The following is an 18,988-nucleotide window of genomic DNA, read 5'->3' on the forward strand; positions in this document are numbered from 1 at the left end:
TCTGGATCCTTTCCTGAGGCTTTGCTTCCCTTGAGTGAGTTCAGACCATACCTCTTCCCCTTCTTGGGTGTGGACAGTGACAGGCCCCAGGCCTCTTCCGGCTTCAGTACCCCCCGGGGCGATGCTGGCTACTCTGCCTGAGGAGGCTTGGGCCTTGCCTTGCAGCGTCCCCCTTCCCCCGCCCCCCAGTGTAATGCCTGCTGTGCCCGGGGGTCCGCCCTGGCCAGCTGCCCCTTCTCCACCCCATGTCTGTTTCCCAGGCCTCAAAGGACTCGGGCTTGAGGAGCCTCGGTCCCCCCAAGGCACTAGGCCCTTTGCTGTTGTGGGCGCCCCCCCACCCCCACCCCCACGTCTTCTCTCGGAAGCGGGAGCGGCGGGGAACTGGCCAGGTGGATGGGTGGAGTCGGTTGCGCTAAGGATGCTGCCGAGGTGGCTGCGGGATTAAATAACAACAGGGCTCTTGAGCCTCAGAGGAAATGGGAAATGGCCGGGGATCCTTTCTTTGCTGTTAAGGGCGGGGGGGGGGTGCCGGGTGGGGGGGGGCGGATTGAAGACCAGCTCTAGCCAGTGAAAAGAAAAGCCCCCGCCTTTCGGCCTGACTTGGGGAAAGCTGGGAGCCCTAGCAGCAGGCCCAGCTCCGCCCAGGAACAGAGGAGGCTGTAGCCTCCGGGGAGTCCGAGGTAGGGGGTGGCTTTGATGCAGGGATTAGAGCAGAGCCTGAATCCCCTGTAAGGTTTTTCTTGCCGGTGTTCTGGCTACACTGGGACATTGTGGGGGCGTCTTTTTCTTCCTGCGCCACAATAAGATGGAAAGAAAGAGTACGCTTGGCTGTTGTTAGAGGCGCTAATGAGAAAGGCTCCCAGCTCAGGCCTAGGGGATTGGCCTAGGGTTGGGGCTGGGGCTCCCAAAACAGGCAGCCATGGCACCTTTTTGCAGACTCAGAACAGAACCCAAGGCCACCGAGTCCCAGTCTCCCCACTCTCAGAAGCACCTTTCCTGTGTGATTACTTACCCAGCTCTTCCAGTCAGAGCAGGCCCTCACGAGGGGACCTCCATCTTCCTTTCGGCCCCAAGACCTTCTTAAACCAAGAGAAAAGCTCTTTACCAGAACAATGTGATACTTTACAGTTGTTCAGGACTTCCCTTTACACCTATTGAAGTTAAATATCACCATTTGTCAGATTTAGGCATTGAGGCCAAGGGTCCTGCACCTGATAAATGGAAGAACTAGGTCTTTGAACCTGGTTCTTTCTACTTTGCTACCACCCCTTCCTTCTCAGCAACACAAACCTAAAAACCTGTTTCTTCCATTTCATTTAAATATGTTAAACCCACTGCCCTCGAGTGGATTCCGACTCATAGCAACCGTATAGGACAGAGTAGAATTGCCCAAGAATTTCCAAGGAGTGCCTGGCAGATTCGAACTGCTGACCCCTTGGTTAGCACATTAAACAAAGAAAATCGAGGCAATAATTTTCCAGTTGGTGTTCACCCATGGCCCTTACTCAAACAATTAGAATAAATAAATCCTTTTTAAACTATAGCCAACAATCAGGGGAGTGGGGAGGGGCAAAGGGTGGAAAAAGCCCCGGGTGCTGTACTATTTCCTTTATTAGAGGAATTAATCAAGAGAGACAGGGTTCCATTTCCCATTCTTTACTCAGTTTCCTGAAGGAGGAGGCAAGGAGAGCCCAGCGCTAAACCCTGGTGGTGTGATAAGAGATTTAGGATCCCCCAGTCCCGGGGGCACAGTGGTTAAGCATTTGGCTGCTACACAAGAGGTCAGCAGTTCGAATTCACCAGCCACTCCTTGGAAACCCTATGGGGCAGTTCTACTCCATCCTACAGGGTCGCTATGAGTCCTAATTGACTCAATAGCAATGGGTTTGGTTTGGTTTTTTGGGTAGTCCTGCACTGGGAAAGAGCTCTGATGCCTGAGTGTGATTCAGAGTGTCTGAAGAGGACACTGGGGGTCTTTCTTGGAACCTAAATTGAGGTATGGTTGTGGGTAGCGGTGGATTATGCAATAGGCAAGGTAAGTGTGGTACTTACCTTGCTTGCCAGATCATCTGTAGTGAAAAATTTCACATTTTTTCAGCACATCAGAGATTCTGCTTCTAGACTGGCTGGCATCTCTCTCTCCGAACCCCACAGCACCCTCCTGCAGACTCAAAGCTTCTTTTCAAATTTGCAGCCCCTGATAGGGACAGATAACCCAGTAAGCAAGGTAAGAACAGGCTTACTTGTGCTTATTTACTAATCTGTAACAATTTCACATGGGTTTCACCACATCTTTGATTAAAATCTTCGATGTGGTGAAACTCATGTGAAATTGTTCACTACAGATTAGTAACTAAGCACAAGTAAGCCCGTGCTTATCTTGCTTATCGGATAATCCATCCTCTAGTTTTGGGTAGCACTTATGACAAGATTCATTCATTCTCCTCTTCATCTACTCTGTGCTGGGCCTGCCTTGGCTCTGGGAATTCATTGGTGAGGTACAGGCAGCCTTCCTTGCCCTTGTGAAACTCACAGTCTATTGGAATGACAGATTCTGCAATTTGAGGCCATGATAAATGCTGGGAGGGAAAAGTAAGGGTGATAGAGGGTATGATGGAGGGAGAGGGACCTGATTTTGATCTAGGGGTCAGGGAGTATCTCTGAGATTGTGCACTGAGACTTGAAGAATGAGAAGGAGTGAGCCTGAGGAAGGGTTGAGGAGGCACTTGCAGGCAGCTGGAGCTCCTTGGTGGAGGTCTTGCTGGGTAGAGGCCCGTCTGGGGAAAGCCTAATGTGTTGGAGGGCAGAGAGGAGCCCTGTGTGGCCTTAGCTTGGAGAACAAGGTTGATGTAGACCTGGTGAGGAGTTTAGGTATTACCCTATTAGGGGGTTTTAAGCAGGGCTTCAAACTGGTTCGGTCCGGTTCAACCCTTTGCTGAGAATTTGCTTTTCTGCCTCAGATATACTGAATCAGAATCTATAGTTTATCAAGATCCCCAGGTGATTCTTATCATTTTAACAAGAGTCCCAGGTGATTCTTATTTCTACATAAGCATCACCTACGGTTCTTGTTAAACTGTAGATTCTGATTCAGTATATCTGGGGTGAAAGGCAAATTCTCAGCAGAGGGTCAAGCCGGACAGAACCAGTTTGAAGCCCTGGTTTTAAGCAAGGTAGTGACATACTCTGATTCATGTTTTAAAGCTCTCTAGCAGCCCTGGGGTAAATGATGGAGGGGGGGTATGGGGATGGAGAGGGAGAGAGAAAGGAAGATGGGAGAATGTGAAATGTTTACCCATAAATAGGTTGAAGACACTCTGTTACTATGTTTATTCTTTTTGATTGGGTTGCCATTCATCCTATGCCAAACTTTTCTTCTAGTCAGTTTGACTCTGTCCATTCCAAAGCTGTCCAGCCTCTTCTCCAGGTATAATAATTCTGCTAGAGGCAAATCTTAACAACCTTGTAGCCCTGAGAGTGCTAGTTAACCCAACTTCAATATAAATGTCTTCCCTTCCACCAGAATGTATACAAGTGAGTAGAGTAGGTTACTTCTAGGCTTTGTCTTCTTATTAAGAACCTGTTCTTGCCAGGGCCTAGAGATGAGTTAGTGGGAGTGAGGACAGGTAGGAATTCTAATTCAGTGACTGACATTTGTGAATCACTGACAGTGTACCAGTCCTGTGCTCGGCATATTTTCATGTATAATGTTGCTTTAAAAAGCTATATTCTCGGTGATGAAAAAAATCACGTTGATTAAGGGTAGGGTTGTACAGCTGATTATTGTAATTGCTGTCAATAAGTTGTACACCTGTGAAAAGTTGAATTGGCGAAAGTTGTGCGATAGACATATTTACAACAATGACAAAAATGAAAAAACAAGAGTAGCTGCTGAGGCCGCTTATGTACGACCAAACACCTCATGGGGTTTGGTTCCTTGGTTTGGAGACTCGGGGTCATGGTTTCATGCAACATCCAGTTAATTGGCCTATTAGCGTATTTAGTGCCTCTGTTCTACCTCCTAGTTTGTTGTGTAGTGTCTGGGGTTGTAAAAGTCCACAAGCAGCCATCCAAAGCACAACTGGTCTGTATTCACCTGGAGCAACAGAGAAAGGAGAGTGAGGAATGGGAGGAGGAAATAGAATGTGAGGCTAATTGCCTCCATGAACAACTGCTTCCTTTGCCATGAGACCAGAAGACGTGGATGGTGCCTGGGTACCATTACTGAACATTTTGATCAAAAGATTCCATAGAAGAATCTTGATCAAAAGGGGGAAAATGCAGAACAGAATTTAGAATTCTCATGGACTCAAGACTTTCTGGAGCTATGGAGGGTGGATAAACCCCTGAAACTATCGCCCTGAGATAATCTTTAAACTTTAAACCAAAAATATCCCCTGAAGTCATCTTAAAACTGAACAATAGGTTAGTTTAACTAGTAAAAACGGTCTGTCTTGAGGATTATGCTTTTTTAAGAACTGTGTATATGGAATCAAACTGACAACAGCAACTCAAAAAATTAGGAAACTTAGGGGACAGTGAGTTTATGTTAATGAGGGAAGAACAACTCGAAAAGGAGGGTGAGAATGGTTAAACAACTTGAAGAATGTAAGCAATGTCACTAAATTGCACACGTAGAAATGGTCGAATTGGTGTATGTTTTGCTGTGTATGTTCTCAACAACAAAATGGAAAAAAAAGCTATGTTGTGGTCTTATCTCTCTTTTTCAGATAAGAAGTCAGAGGCTCCATTTTACTTATTAATTCCACAAACTATCATTATGTACTTCCTGTGTGCCAGGCACAGCCCCAGATATTAAGGTTACAGTGATAAAAGGGACAGACAGTATCTCTGCCCCATGGAGCTTAGTCAGTGGTGATATCATGATGAGGGATAAAGGGTTCGAGTGTGGGGTGCTTTCTCCCATAATCTCCATTAACATCTTCATTTATTCCTATGTTCAAGTGACAATTTTCAACCTTATATCAAGTACTAATCAATGGAAGAAAAGCCTCTCCCCAACAGATTACCTGTCCTCACAGCTTATAGATATTAAACAAATAATTGATGATTAAATTACATTTTGCATTAGTGCTGCATTGGAAAGTACAGAGAATAAAGGAAAGGGACACAGCTTGGGAGCCCTGGAGAAATTTCCTTGGATCTCAGATCTACAGAATGGAGACTCGGCCAGGCTCATCGAGGGAAGGCCAGGGAACAGGAGGGAGTGCTGGAGCAACTGAAGGTAGGCCTGGGGACCAGAGCCTTTTGAGGAGTGGTGTTGGAACCAGGGATTGGAACTCCCTCCTGGCACTAGCTCTTAGGCTTTCTGACTTAGCTGTTCCAGGTTTGGAGGCTGGAAAGCTTGAAAGACAGATACTAACCACAGACTCAAAAAAAAAAAAACCAAACTCACTGCGGTCGAGTCAATTTCGACTCATAGCGACCCTATAGGACAGAGTAGAACTGCCGCATAGAGTTTCCAAGGAGCACCCGGTGGATTTGAACTGCCGACCTCTTGGTTAGCAACTGTAGCACTTAACCACTACACCACCAGGGTTTCCAACCACGGGCTGCTAGGGTTAAATCCTACCCCTTCAAGCTCTGTAGCCTGAGACAAGTAACTCAAATGTTATGTGCCCCAGTTTTCCCCTCTGTAACATAAAACTAGTAATAGTACTTACTGCAAAGGGTTGAGTGGAGATTGAATGGGGTAAAGCACTTAGAACCACGCCTGGCACATTGTAAGTGCTTGGTACATTTTAGTTGATTTTTTGACATATCCATCTGTTTCAATGATGAAAGGAATGAGAATTTTAAGAAGAGCCCATTTATCTGCATGTATCAAAAACTCAGAAAGCGAGGAACAACCTAAACTGCAAAAATAAATGTATTCTTCATTATAAATGTTTAAAACAGTTATAGCTTTGTCACTGCTTTAACTAGTGCAATTTTTACAGGATAAACCAAAAACCAAACCCATTGCTGTTGAGTCGATTCTTACGGGACCAAAGTTGTGGTCTTTTCAGTTGTGTGGCTGAGTATTTTAAACAGTTGATGAAAGGGCTTTAACCATGACCAATACAGACACTTAAAAGATTTTCGGTAGTAGTAGTATACAGTCCACGGGTGGTGCAACTTAAGGTTGGCAGTTTGAACCCACCCAGAGGTGCCTCAAAAGACGGGCCCAGCGATCTGCTTCTGGAAAGTCACGAAAATCCTAAGGAGTGCAATTCTACTCTGCAACACATAGGGTCGCCGTGAGTTGGAACTGACTTTACTGCACCTGGTTTGGTTTGTTGGTTTTGATAGTACGATATGATGCTGAATTTGTACACTTATGGTTATCTTGTATTGGTATGGGTGGGTGTGGTTACGCATTTGGTGACCGCATAATTCTTAATATCTTGAAGCCTCATCTGTAAAAAATGGGGTAGTCATAATACCTACTTTAATGAGTTGTTGTGAGGGCTAAATGTCATGACGCTTGTCAAGTAATTCAGCTCAGAGGCAGGTGCACAGATATTTTTGTTGGGGGCGATCCTCCAATTGCTCTGTGTAACAGGGACATTTGAAAGGTTTTAACTTGGTTGTGTAAAACCCTAAACTTCCCTATCCTTCCTCTCACACCGTTTTCACTCTGCAAATAGGGCAGTCAGATGTTACAGATGCAAAAGGAGCATTCCTGAAGACCTCACATAATTACAGAGTGATTTCCTTAAAGGTGTCAATATAAAGTCAGATTTGCATTTCATCAGCTTTGGCAAATGAATGAAGATTTTTGTGACTATATTTATATGGCTCAATTCAAATTTGCAGTTGTTCCAATTCACATAAAGTATAAACACACTGTCCATTTCAAATGTGGGAGCTGGAGCCAGGGCAGCCCTGTGAGCAGTGAGCAGGAAGACAAGAAATTAAAAAAAAAAAATCAAAGAATGACCCTTTCACTCTTTGCTTGCAAATCACAGAAACTCCCTGGTGACCTTCAACACTCAGGTGAGACAGCGGATAACAAGCTCTGGCTTGGGAATTCCATAGACAGATTTTTCCCAGGTGTTGTGGATTCAATTATCTCCCCCAAAGAGATAAATTGAATTCCTAACCCCTGCACTGGTGAATGTGAACTTGTTTGGGGGAAATAAGGGTTTTTGTTTTGTTTTGCAGATGTTATTGATGAAATTAACGAAGTCATTCTGGAGTCAAATGGTTCCTAATCCTAATCCCTCCAGAGTAGCATTTTATGAAAGAAGAGGACAGACACAGAAATGGAGCCACACAGGTGGGAAAGACAGGCCATGTGATGATGGAGGCAGATGCATCTATAAGCAACGTCAACAACACAATGCTAAGGATTGCTGGTAGCCACCAGGAACTAGGAGCAAGGCATGGGACAGTTCCTCTCTCAAGGCCTTCAGAAAGAGATGACATGCCCAATACCTTCATTTGGATTTCTAGCCTCCAGAACTGTGAGAACATATTTCTGTTCTTTAAAGCCACCCACTTTGTGGTATTTTTTTACATTAGCCCTAGGAAGTAAGACACCAGGATATTGCCACTTAATGGTTGAGAGACCTTAGACAAGGTGCTTAACCTTCAGAGCCTCAGTCTAGTTTATATCTTGGGCACCATGATTCCAACTGCGTAGGCTGGCTCAACACACACCATGTAAGTGTCTGTGTCCACCATATAACTGAACAGGGCCCTCAGGTAAAGCACAGGGATAAGGAATGTCAGTCTGAGCTCTGGAGGAGTCAGCTGACTTTCCAGTGACCTGATCTTAGCTTTTATTCTCTATGGGAGGATGAGGGCTGGACTGTTCTCTCTGACCTGACAGTTATGCTCTGGGCCACCTTTTCCTACCCTGGCCCCCATTCATGCCACTTCATTTGGTCATTCATTTGTACATTTATTCAGCTGATATTTAAGCACCTTATACCAGGCACTGTGCTAGGCCTTGAGGACACGATAATGAATAAGTTAGAGGAATCCCCTGCCCTCATGCAGCTTATAGTCTAAGGAGGGGAGTAAGCAAATGCCCAAATAACATATTTTCAGATATTTGTAAAATCCATGCAGAAATAATAAAGGGATGTGACAAGAGACTGGGACAAGGAGGTGTGGCCCTTTAGAGAGGTAAGGGAGAGCTTCTCTTAGGGAACTGCTGAAGGCTGAGGAACAGGAGCCAAGCAAACCCCAAGGAGAGAGGGAACGCCAAGTGCAAAGACTCTAGAGCAGGCGAGAACTTGTGTGTTTCAAGAACACAGACACCTTGGGCCTATGCCTGTGGTTGCCCGCCCCTGTTCAAGGACATTCTGACTTCCTCCAACGGACTTGCACTGCACTGGGGCTAGCTCAGGCTCTGGGCTCTGGAGCCAAGAACACTAACCTCAGGCCCAGAGAGGAATTTACAATCATCCTCAGCCTGGGTACTACCTGCCAGGAAGGCAGAGACCTTTCTCAAAACCAGTTATTATTTTTTTTTTTTTTAATTTTTATTGTGCTTTAAGTGAAAGTTTACAAATCAAGTCAATCTGTCATACAAAAGTTTATATACACTTTGCTATATACTCCTAATTGCTCTCCCCCTAATGAAACACCCACTCTTTCCCTCCCCTCTCTCTTTTTGTGTCCATTCCGCCAGCTTCTGACCCCCTCTGCCCTCTCATCTCCCCTCCAGATAGGAGATGCCAAAGCAGTCTCGTGTCTACTTGATCCAAGAAGCTCAGTCTTCACCAGCATTTTTTTTCTCAAAACCAGTGCAAATCAGTTCAGCTAGACAGGATTCTTTTTTTCTTGAGTAATCTTTTTATTGAAGCATTACATATTCAGTTGAACCATATGAAATTGCCAACATTCAACCACTTTTCGAGCATGGAAATGGAAATTTCACGTGACGACATAAATACATTCATAAAAGTATACAAATCAGAAGTGTATGTACGGCTCAATGAATTTTTACAAACCAGATATGACTATGTAACCAGCACCCAGATAAAGAAACAAAACATTACCAGCATTCTGGAAATCCCATTCATGCCCTTTTCATGCCTAACCACTACCATTCCCTACCTCTGCCCACAAGGGTAACCACTATCTTGACTTTTACTACCATGGATTAATTTAGCCTACTTTTAATCTTTCTGTAAATAGAATTATACAGTATATATATATATATATATACGTTTTTTAAAATTTTATTTTTTGTGAGATTCATCCATTTTGTTGCATGTAGTTGCAGTTTCCATCATATATTTATTGTTGTTAGCTGCCATCAAGTTGATTTTTGACTCATAGAGACCTAATGTAACAGAGTAGAACTGCCCCATACGGTTTTCTAGGCTGTAATCTTTATGGGAGCAGACAGATCACCAGGTCTTACCCCCCTCAGAACTGCTGGGTGGTTAGAACCGCCAAAATTTCAGTTAGCAGTTAAGTGCTTAACCACTGCGCCACCAGGTCTTCTTATGAGTATACGACCCTGTCCTTATCCAGTCTACTTTTAATGGCCATTTAGATTGTTTCCAGTGTTTGATTAGTAAGAATCCTGCTTCTGTGAACATTTTTGTACATGGCTTTTGGTGAACACACATTTGTATATCTGTGGGTGTATATTGAGAACTGGAACAGTTTTAGCAGGTACTCCCAAAAAATTATCCAAAGTGGCTGTACCAATTCATGCTCTTTGCAATGCTTTATTCAGTGCCTCCTTTCTGCTGAACTCATAGGCCAGGTCCTGGAAAAAGAATGCATGGGGGGTAGTGGTGGCTAAGGGTGTATGATAGGATTTGTGGGATGAATCTCAGCTAGGCCTGGGTTCAATTCTCACTCAGGTAATCTATAAAATAGTGCTAATACCCACCCAGTGCCATCGAATCGATTCCGATTCATAGCGACCCTATAGGACAGAGTAGAACTGTCCCATAGGAGTGCCTGGCGGATTTGAACTGCCGACTCTTTGGTTAGCAGCTGTAACACTTAACCACTACGCCACCAGGATTTCTGATAATGCTAATAGTAGCTCTTATCTCATAGGGTTCTTCACCCATTCATTTATTTGAGAAATGTTTATGCCAGCTGTGTCCTGGGGTCTGTTCTGGACACTCAGGATTCAGGGGTGACTGAGATAGATGAGGCTCTGTCCTCAAGGAGCTTATGCTGTAGTTGGGGGGAGGGGATAGATGATAACCCAGCAAACAAATAATTAAGATAATTGCAGAAAATCATACATGCTATGGAGGCAATAAAGTGGGGTGATGTGATTAAGCAATGAAGTGAGGGTGGTAGAGGAGTTAGGGAATTGATGACAGAGCTGAGTCCCAAATGACCAGAAGGAGCCAACCATGGGTGAATCTGAGGGAGGAGCATTCCAGGCAGAAGGGATAGCTGGTGCAAAGGCCGGGAGGTAGGAACAAGCTTAGTGTATTTAACGTACAGATTGAGAAAGAAGGTCAGTGTTGCTGGAGCTTACTGAGTGAGGGGGAGGGCTGTTTGAGAGAAGAAATAGGCAGGAACCAAGTCATGTGGGCCCTTGAAAGCCATGGTAAGGAGTTTGTGTTTTAAGATCAATGGGAAGTTGTTGGAGCGTTTTAAGCAGGGGACCAACATGAGCTAGTTTACGTGAAGATTGAAAGAGACAATATGTACAAAGAACCTGGCCCAGAGCCTGGCGTAGAGTGATGTTGAATAAATGTTAGTTACCACTGCTGTTATGGTATTAGTGATACCCTTAAAGAATCTAAAGATGTTCATTGAGAAACCAAGACATAGAGCCATTAAAGTCTGTGTGTAAAGTTAATCAAATCAGAGAACAGGATGAAGATTTTATTAATTAAATGAAATGCTTTTGGTCTCTTTCCTAAATGGAAATTTTAAGGCAGAGAATTTTCTCTGTGGTTAGGGATTGTTTGGAACCAACAAAACTCAGTACCTTCATCCCATTTGCCAAAATACTCAGAGTGCAGCCACTCATGGGCCGTTGGCTGTGGCCCCGGTCACCATTTGGGCCATTGGCCTTTGCCCTGTACCCGATGGGACAAGCATGGGGAGGGAGGGGCGCCTTATCCTCCACCTTGCATGTCCACCAGGTTTGCTGGGATGCCTGACTCATCTGTCATCCCCTGCTGTCATTGGGAGGCTCTCCCACCACCTTCTTGTCATATAGATAGCCCAGGGAGTGTTTTTTGTGCTCAGGAGAGCCTTGAAGGAAGCCACTTTAATCTGTGAATGGATGAGTTCAAGTTGTGTAATATAACTGGGAAAAGCTCATTAGGGTATACAGCACGTGTTTCTGGGCAGAATGCCCTTCACTTGGTAAGATGTGTTCACTCATTCATTCATTCATCCAATATTTATTGAGCTTCTTTAGGTGCCAGGTGTTGTACAGCAGTGAGTAAAAACAGGTTTTAATTTTGCTCTCATGGAGCTTCCAGTCTAGTGGGACAGATGTTCATCAAATAATTGCACAAATATGAATAGAAAATGACAGCTGTGAGAAGTGCTTTGCAGAAAAGGTAGTAATACCATGAAGGTATATAATAAGGACTTGGGGTTTAGGGAAGCTCTGGTAGTCAGTGATATTTGAGCTGAGAGCTAAAGGGTGAGTAGGTATTAAGCAAGTTTAAAAGGTTGAGTGAAACCCATTCCAGGCAGAGACCAGCATATGCAAAGGTCCTGAGGTAGGGTGGAGCATGGTGAATCCATGAAAATGAGAGAAGGCTGGTGTGACTAAAAGGCTGAGAATGAAGTGGCTCCAGCCTCCAGAAAAACTAAACCATCAGAGGGTAAGAGAGCAGATCAAGAAAGGCTTTGGATGCTATGTTGAGGATATGCCATTATATAGTCCCTAAAAGGACCATAGGATGCTATTAAAGAGTTTGAAGCTGTGATGTGTGTGTGAGTGTGCATGTTGGGGAATGACAAGTCTAGTTCACATTTTTAAAAGCTCATTCTGGCTTCAGTGTGGAGAATGGATTGCAGGGGCCAGAATGAGTTCTGGTAACTGCCCTCTCCTGCCTAGGGGTGATAACGGAGTCTTGGTTTCCTAGTTCCAGGGTGCTGCACTCTTTTGTGGTTTCCTTAGACCCTGTCCACATCTTTGCAAATAGCCTCTTTATCACACTCTCCTCAAATGACTGAATTTGTTCTGCTTGACTTTATGGAGAAATCACATTGGCTGAATAAAGCAGGAGGAAACATGAGCCATCACTTAACTAACTTCTTTATTTTACTTGTAATAAGCATGTACATAAATGGGTTTTGTTTTCAATCCAGTATGACAAGCTTTGTCTTTTCAAGCAGAGCATTACATTTCAGTTTGTTTGTATTTATACAGGTACTAAAAATGACGGAATTAGGTAGATTTATTTCTATCTTAGAAGGCAGTGGTGGTTCCGTGGTAGAATTCTTGCCTTCGGTGCGGGAGACCCGGGTCTGATTTCCTGCAATGCACCTCATGCGTAGGTACCACCCATCTGTCACTGGAGGCTTTCGTGTTGCCATGATGCTGAGCAGGTTTTAGTGGAGCTTCCAGACTAAGATGGACTAGGAAAAAAGGCCTGGTGATCTACTGAAAATCTGCCAGTGAAAACCCTACGGGTCACAACAGTCCGATCGGCAACTGATCATGGGGAAAGCACAGACAGCATTTTGTTCCGTTGTGCATGGGATTGCCATCAGGCAAGGTCAACTAGATGGCAGCTAACATCAATATGTTTATCTTATTTTGTTCTATTTGCCCTGGTTTTTATTTCTGTTTTTTCCCTCTACTTTCTTGTCTTCCTTTGGATTGAGGTTTTTTTTTTTTTTAATCATCCTATTTTTTTCCATTGATTAGCTTGGAAGTTATAGTCTGTCAATTCTTCTAGTAGATCCCCTAGATATTTAAAAATTAATCAGAGTTTTGCTCTCCTAAACCATACAAGGGCTTTAGGTTGCTTTAACTTCAATCTGCTGCCCTCTCTTCGCAATTTATATTCTATTTCTGTCTGGTGTTTTAGTTCCATCTTGGTTTTTTTCTGGAAAGATTAGACAATATTATTGTTTCTTTATATAGTGAAATATTGTTTAAATTTACTCACAGAACCACTGATTTCTTTGCTCACTGTTCCTTTTTATAAGTGCTTCCATCTGAGATTGCCTTCCTTCTGCCTGAAACTCATCTTTTAGAATTTCCTTCGGTCTGTTGGTAGTAAATTCTCTGTTTTTGTTGACTTTCTTTTACCCTTATATTTGAATTCTTGAATGGAATTCTTGGTTGCCAATTATTTTGTCTCAGCACATTGAAGATATTATTTTGCTGAATTCTGGTTTCTAGTAATGGTGTAAGACAGGGACTGTTGTGCTGTCCTTTCACAGATGCAGTAATAGGGTAACCAAAGCTTAGGATGGTTTAGGAACTTTCTGGTGGTCACAGAGCTGTAAGTACCTTGGACACAGCCTAGGGACATTTTATTATTTTTTTTTCACCTAGGCCCCTGAGGCTTCTCCTGGAGTACAGTAAGTGGCTGGCTTCAGGTCCTGGATGAGTCAGGCTGATCTGGGGATAAGCAGTCCTACTTTCTGTCATCCCATCCTGTCCTTGGCCTGAGAAAGGACAGGGCGTAAGGGGATGGATGTGGGCTGGGACAATAGTGCCGAGTCACTGCTGATGAAAGCCCTAGTTCATCTCCTCCCAGCTACCACCTGAAGCCCATCTCAGCTCCTGTCCTTGTTATCACACTCACATCCCTCCCAGTCCCACTGAAAACAGCTGGGATTGTGCTTCATGAACCAAAAATGTATTTCCTTCCTTTTCTGGGGCTTCCTCAGGGCTACCTGAGAACACAGCCAGTTTCTGAAATCTCATCCATGGACACCCGGGATCTTCCCCTGTGGTTCCAGAGAAAGGGAGAAACATGGGCTCTGTGAGCTCCTACTGGGATCATGAGGAAATGGTTCAGTGACCTCTTTCTTCTACTTTGGGGTGAGGACCCAAGGGGGTCCAGGGACGGCTCCATGTGTGGGTGGGGAATTCAGGAGATAAAAGAAGCAAATTTGAAGAATTGTTCCCAGTCTGGTGTGTGACAATTGAAGGCTTAAAGACTTAAGAATCTACAAACATACATGTACAAGAATGTTCATCACAATGCATTAGTAGTAGCAACCTAATGCCCCTCTATAGGGAACTGCTTAAATCAATGGTGGCCCATCTTTACAAAGGAAATCTATGTTCCCTTTAAGCAGTGTGTGGTGGGCTGATCAAGTGTGAATATAGAAAGGCGTGCAAGACCAATTAGGTGAATACAGCAAACCACAAAGCGGAGCGGGTATAGGGCCTCCATGCTTCTATAGCCATGGATGATTTCTGGAAGTATATCTGAGAAACTGTTATCTGGCTACTTCATAAGAGTAGTAGTAGGGATGGGGAGCAAGACTTGCCCTTCGCTTTATATTCTTCTGCACATTTTTTTTTTTTTTGTAATGAGAATGTATTGCTTTTATAATACAATGACAATAATTAAGCAAAAGAGGAAGAAAGAAAGGCTTAAGAAAGTTAACAAACCAAAGGCACCAAAAGAATCCAGCACTGAATCCAGGCATGCTGAGGGCAGGACGATGAAGGAGTAGAGTCAGAGATGCCCTTGTATGATGGAACTTGCCCCTAGCCACTGCTTGCAAAGGTCTGCTTTGACCAGTCAAGGGTGGACACAGAGGTAGGGACTGGCAGGAAATCACTATTGCAAGGCTGATTCAATGACAGAAAGCCTAAAACAAAGTCAAGGCCAAAGTTCAACTCCAAGAACAGGGATTGGAATGTCTATTACAGCTACCATGTATTGGGTACTTATATAAACAGCAGTGTGCGAATTGCTTTACCTAACACTATCTCATTTAATCTTCACACCAGCTCTATGACATAGCACTATGATCATCCCTGTTTTACAGATGAGGACACTGAGACTTAAAGTGTTTAAATTACTTGCCTTAAAACACACAGTTAGTCATTGGCAGGACTGGGATTTAACCCGGGTCTGTCTGTTTCTGAAGGCAGCTCTCTTATCACCTGTTGGTTGTTACCAGAATTCTGAGGGGCCCTTGAGAGCATTTTTATCTTTTTTCCTGTTCTCTTTTTCATTATTGTAGTGAAAACATATACACCAAAATGTCCACCAACACAACAACTTCCAGGTTTACAATTCAATGACATTGATTACATTTTTCATATGAGTTACCATCATTTCCATCCTCATTCAAAATATTCTACCATCATTAACATAGACTCAGTGGCCACCAAACAGGCATTCTTACGTTTTGCCATCAAGGAGTGCCCAGGCTAATTGGGAAGACCATAGTAACCTATGTGGGGGGCTGTACAGTGGTATAAGGCACCCATCCCCACTTAAATGGAGTGCAAAGATAATAACTATGTTTGGATTTTAAAGTTGGGCAGGTCAGCAAAGCCTAGAGTTGTCAGCAAAGGCCTCCTGGAGGAGGAAAGATTTAAACCAGGAACAGGAAGGATGGACTGGATTAAGAGAATGAAGGGGAGAACATTTCAGAGAAAAGAAGGTACAAGGTGTGTACGTGTCAGCTCCGTTGTGTCTGGGACAGTGAAACACTCCAACTTGGAGTGAGAGTTGTGTTATAAGTGAGCTGATGTCTGTAGGAAGGGAAAACAGAGCGTTAGAAGCGATCCTGAAGGTTGAAAATCTGGCAGAGGAGTTGTGACTTAATGTGAAAGGAAATTAGGCACCTCTGAAGGTCTTTTGGACAGCGAAGGGACACTGTGAAAAGTGGTGCTTCAGAGAGATTAATCTGATAGAGGTGTCAAGGTGACTTGGAGTGAAGGAGACTGCAATGTGAAAACCCAGGTGTCGGGTGATGGGGGCCTCCATGGGATACGAGGAAGAGGAATGGAAAAGGAGGGTCAGTGTGAATGCTTCTATAAAGAGAGAAGAGGCAACAGGGCTTGATGATTGAAAAGAGACAAATTATGAAGGAGAGTGTAGTGTCAGGGTCATTTAATTCCAGGGAATTGAGAGAAGGTTCTGGTTTGCTATTGGAGAAGACGAGGAGCTGGCGTTTACCATAAACCTCCCTTTTTCCCAAGACAGTAAAGACCGCTTAGTGACATTTTCTTTCTTAGTTTTTTGGTGGTGTAAAGCATAGACCACACTTTGTCTGGACCAGTTCGTTCATTAAACAGCTCTTTATTAAGCTACCATTGTGGGCTAGATACTGGAAACACAGCAGTGAGTAGGGCAGACCTGGGCCCTGTCCTCATGGAAGGTGTATATTGAACAAGTAATTAAAAGGGTTCTTTCTATGGCCCTAGTATCAAGGAACTAGCATTTCTTTCCCCCAAATGATTCCTGATCTCTACCCTGAAATCTGGAGCATGCATCAACTGGTAAGAGCATTTGTCAAACATTTTATTACAGATTATATCTTATAATAATAATTAAAAATACCATTCATTTATCCCTTTGTTCTACAAATTTTATTGACTGGCTATGTATTCCCGGCCCTCACGTTCCCAATCAAGTGAAAGACACAGACGAGTAAACAATGATAACATGGTATAATGAGTGTAGTGAGAAGGTAAGCACCAGGTATTGTGAGAGATCCTAAGAGGGATATCTCCCCAGTCTTGGAGGGGCAGGTGGCAGGGCAGGGAAGTTTCCCTGAGGAGAATAATGAGAAGGTGTTAGCTACACAAGGGGCAGGGGATGGGGGTATGTGTTCCATGCAAAAGAAACTTCTAGTTTAAAGACCTGGACACTGGAAAGGCCTAGGCTTACTGGGGACCAGAGGTGATGGCAGCAGGGAACGACTTGAGTGAAGAAGGGAACAATGTAAAAACCCAGGTGTGGGGTGATGGGGGCCTTGATGGTATACTAGCAAGAAGAATGGAAAGGAGGGTCAGTGTGAATGCTTGTATAAAGGGAGAAGAGGCAACAGGGCTTGATGACTGAAAAGAGACAAATTATGTAGGATAGCGTCCAGGCCGAATAATTTTAAACCCAGAAAAACTGTCAATCAAAATGTGAAGAAAGAATAAAAGTAAAGACATTTTCGGATATGAAAGGTCTCAAAAAATTTCTCTCTCATGCATCTCTTCCAAGGAAGCTAGTGGAGGATCTGCACCAACAAAACTGAGGAGTAAGTCAAGAGGGTGGACAACATGGAATAGCTGCATGGAGCTCAGTATGAAAAGGTAGGCAGGGGCTGGATCAAAAAGAGTTTTATAGGTACTGTAAGGGGTTTGGACTTCATATTACAATGAAGTTATAGGCAAAATTACTTAGAGCAATCATAGATATTCTAAAATAGTGATTTATTTTTCTTCAAACTTTGAGTCCTGAGTGCTCTTTTGAGCAATATCATGATAGACTTCAATCAGGAACACACAGTTTTAATCTGTTTTTCATATTTTCCTTTTCTTTGAAAAGGAATTTGCTGTTTTTAAAAATGTTTGGAAGCCACTGTTCTAGCAAAACCTAAAAACGAGTATAACTACTACCCAAGTAGTAGTTTGGCAGGGTACCAGGAAGATCCCAGGGTCAAGAGATTGTAAGAATTTTAAGGCCTATGCAGGTGGCCATGGAAACCCTGATGGTGTAGTGGTTAAGAGCTATGGCTGCTAACCAAAAGGTCGACAGTTGAAATCCACCAGGTGCTCCTTGGAAATTCTATGGCGTGGTTCTACTCTGTCATATAGGGTTGCTGTGAGTCAGAATTGACTCAACAGCAATGGTTTTTTTTTTTTTTTTGGTAGATGGCCATAGGGTTATGAAAGTTCCTGGAGCTGTATATTGGGGGAAGAGGGGTAGCATGGTGTGGAGAGGTGATAAGGCCCAGCTACCACATTTCAGCAGGCCTCTTTGTTGGCCATTTTCCCATCAGCAGCAAAGGTGATCCCTGGAAAAACATTTCTACTAGAACAGCTCTATTTACCAGTTAAGTGCTGAAGCTGCCTTCCCCAGTGACTTCCAGACTGCCAACAAATAAATTAAAAAATGCAAGCATGGGGTGGGGGAAATACACAGCATGCCCACAGCTTCTGTCTTGCTGAACTTTGCCATAGCTGCAATAAGGCAGGGTGTGTATTAGTGTGTGTGTCTGTTCAGTGGGCTCAGAAGAAATTTGTGTGCAATATTTTAGCAAACCATGATTGAAGCCAGAGCAGGGATCCAGGTATTCCTTAAATATGAAGCCAAGGAGGACCTTTTATTTATGGATTCAGCAGACAGAGGTTTTCTTTCCTAATTCTGCATTTACAACAATAAAAGATCAGCACACAAACCAAACAGCATGTTATGATGTTTACTGGTTTTGCTGGCCATAAAAAAGGGCGTTCCCTACTTCCCCATCAGCTGGGAGAAATCCTTCCCCACCCTCTCCTAACCAAACTTTCCCTCCCCCTCAGCAAGTGAATTTTAAATACTACTCTAAAGTTGTTGGCTGGTGACCTGGAAAATTCCTTTTGCTTTGTTTTGTGGTTAATGGCCCATCAGTTTAAACTTCCTACCCCCAGAAACCTTCTTTCTCCAAACTCTGCTGAGGAGGAAGGGAGCAGATGTTTTTTTTTTTTTTTTTAAAAAAAAGGACTGCTATTTCTAAAGGCTTTGAGAAGATTCAAAGGTAGCCAAGCCCTGGATGAGGGAAGGGAAGAATTTCATCTGTCTCGATCTGTGTGTACAGCAGCTAGCACGAGGGCATATGGAAGTAGGGCCTTACTGAATGACTTTAGATGAGGGTGATCATTTTTGAATGAAGTAATAGCTCAACCTGGAAACCCTGGTGGTGTAGTGGTTAAGTGCTATGGCTGTAACCAAGAGGTCGGCAGTTCAAATCCGCTAGGTGCTCCTTGGAAACTCCTTGGGGCAGTTCTACCCTGTCCTATAAGGTCGCTATGAGTTAGAATTGACTCAATGGCAGTGGGTTTGGTTTTTGGTTTAATAGCTCAACCATGTAGGATTTTGATGGACACAGAAGTCAAAAGACC

Source organism: Loxodonta africana, chromosome 2 (assembly GCF_030014295.1).
Source record: "Loxodonta africana isolate mLoxAfr1 chromosome 2, mLoxAfr1.hap2, whole genome shotgun sequence".
In the NCBI taxonomy this organism is placed as follows: Eukaryota; Metazoa; Chordata; class Mammalia; order Proboscidea; family Elephantidae; genus Loxodonta; species Loxodonta africana.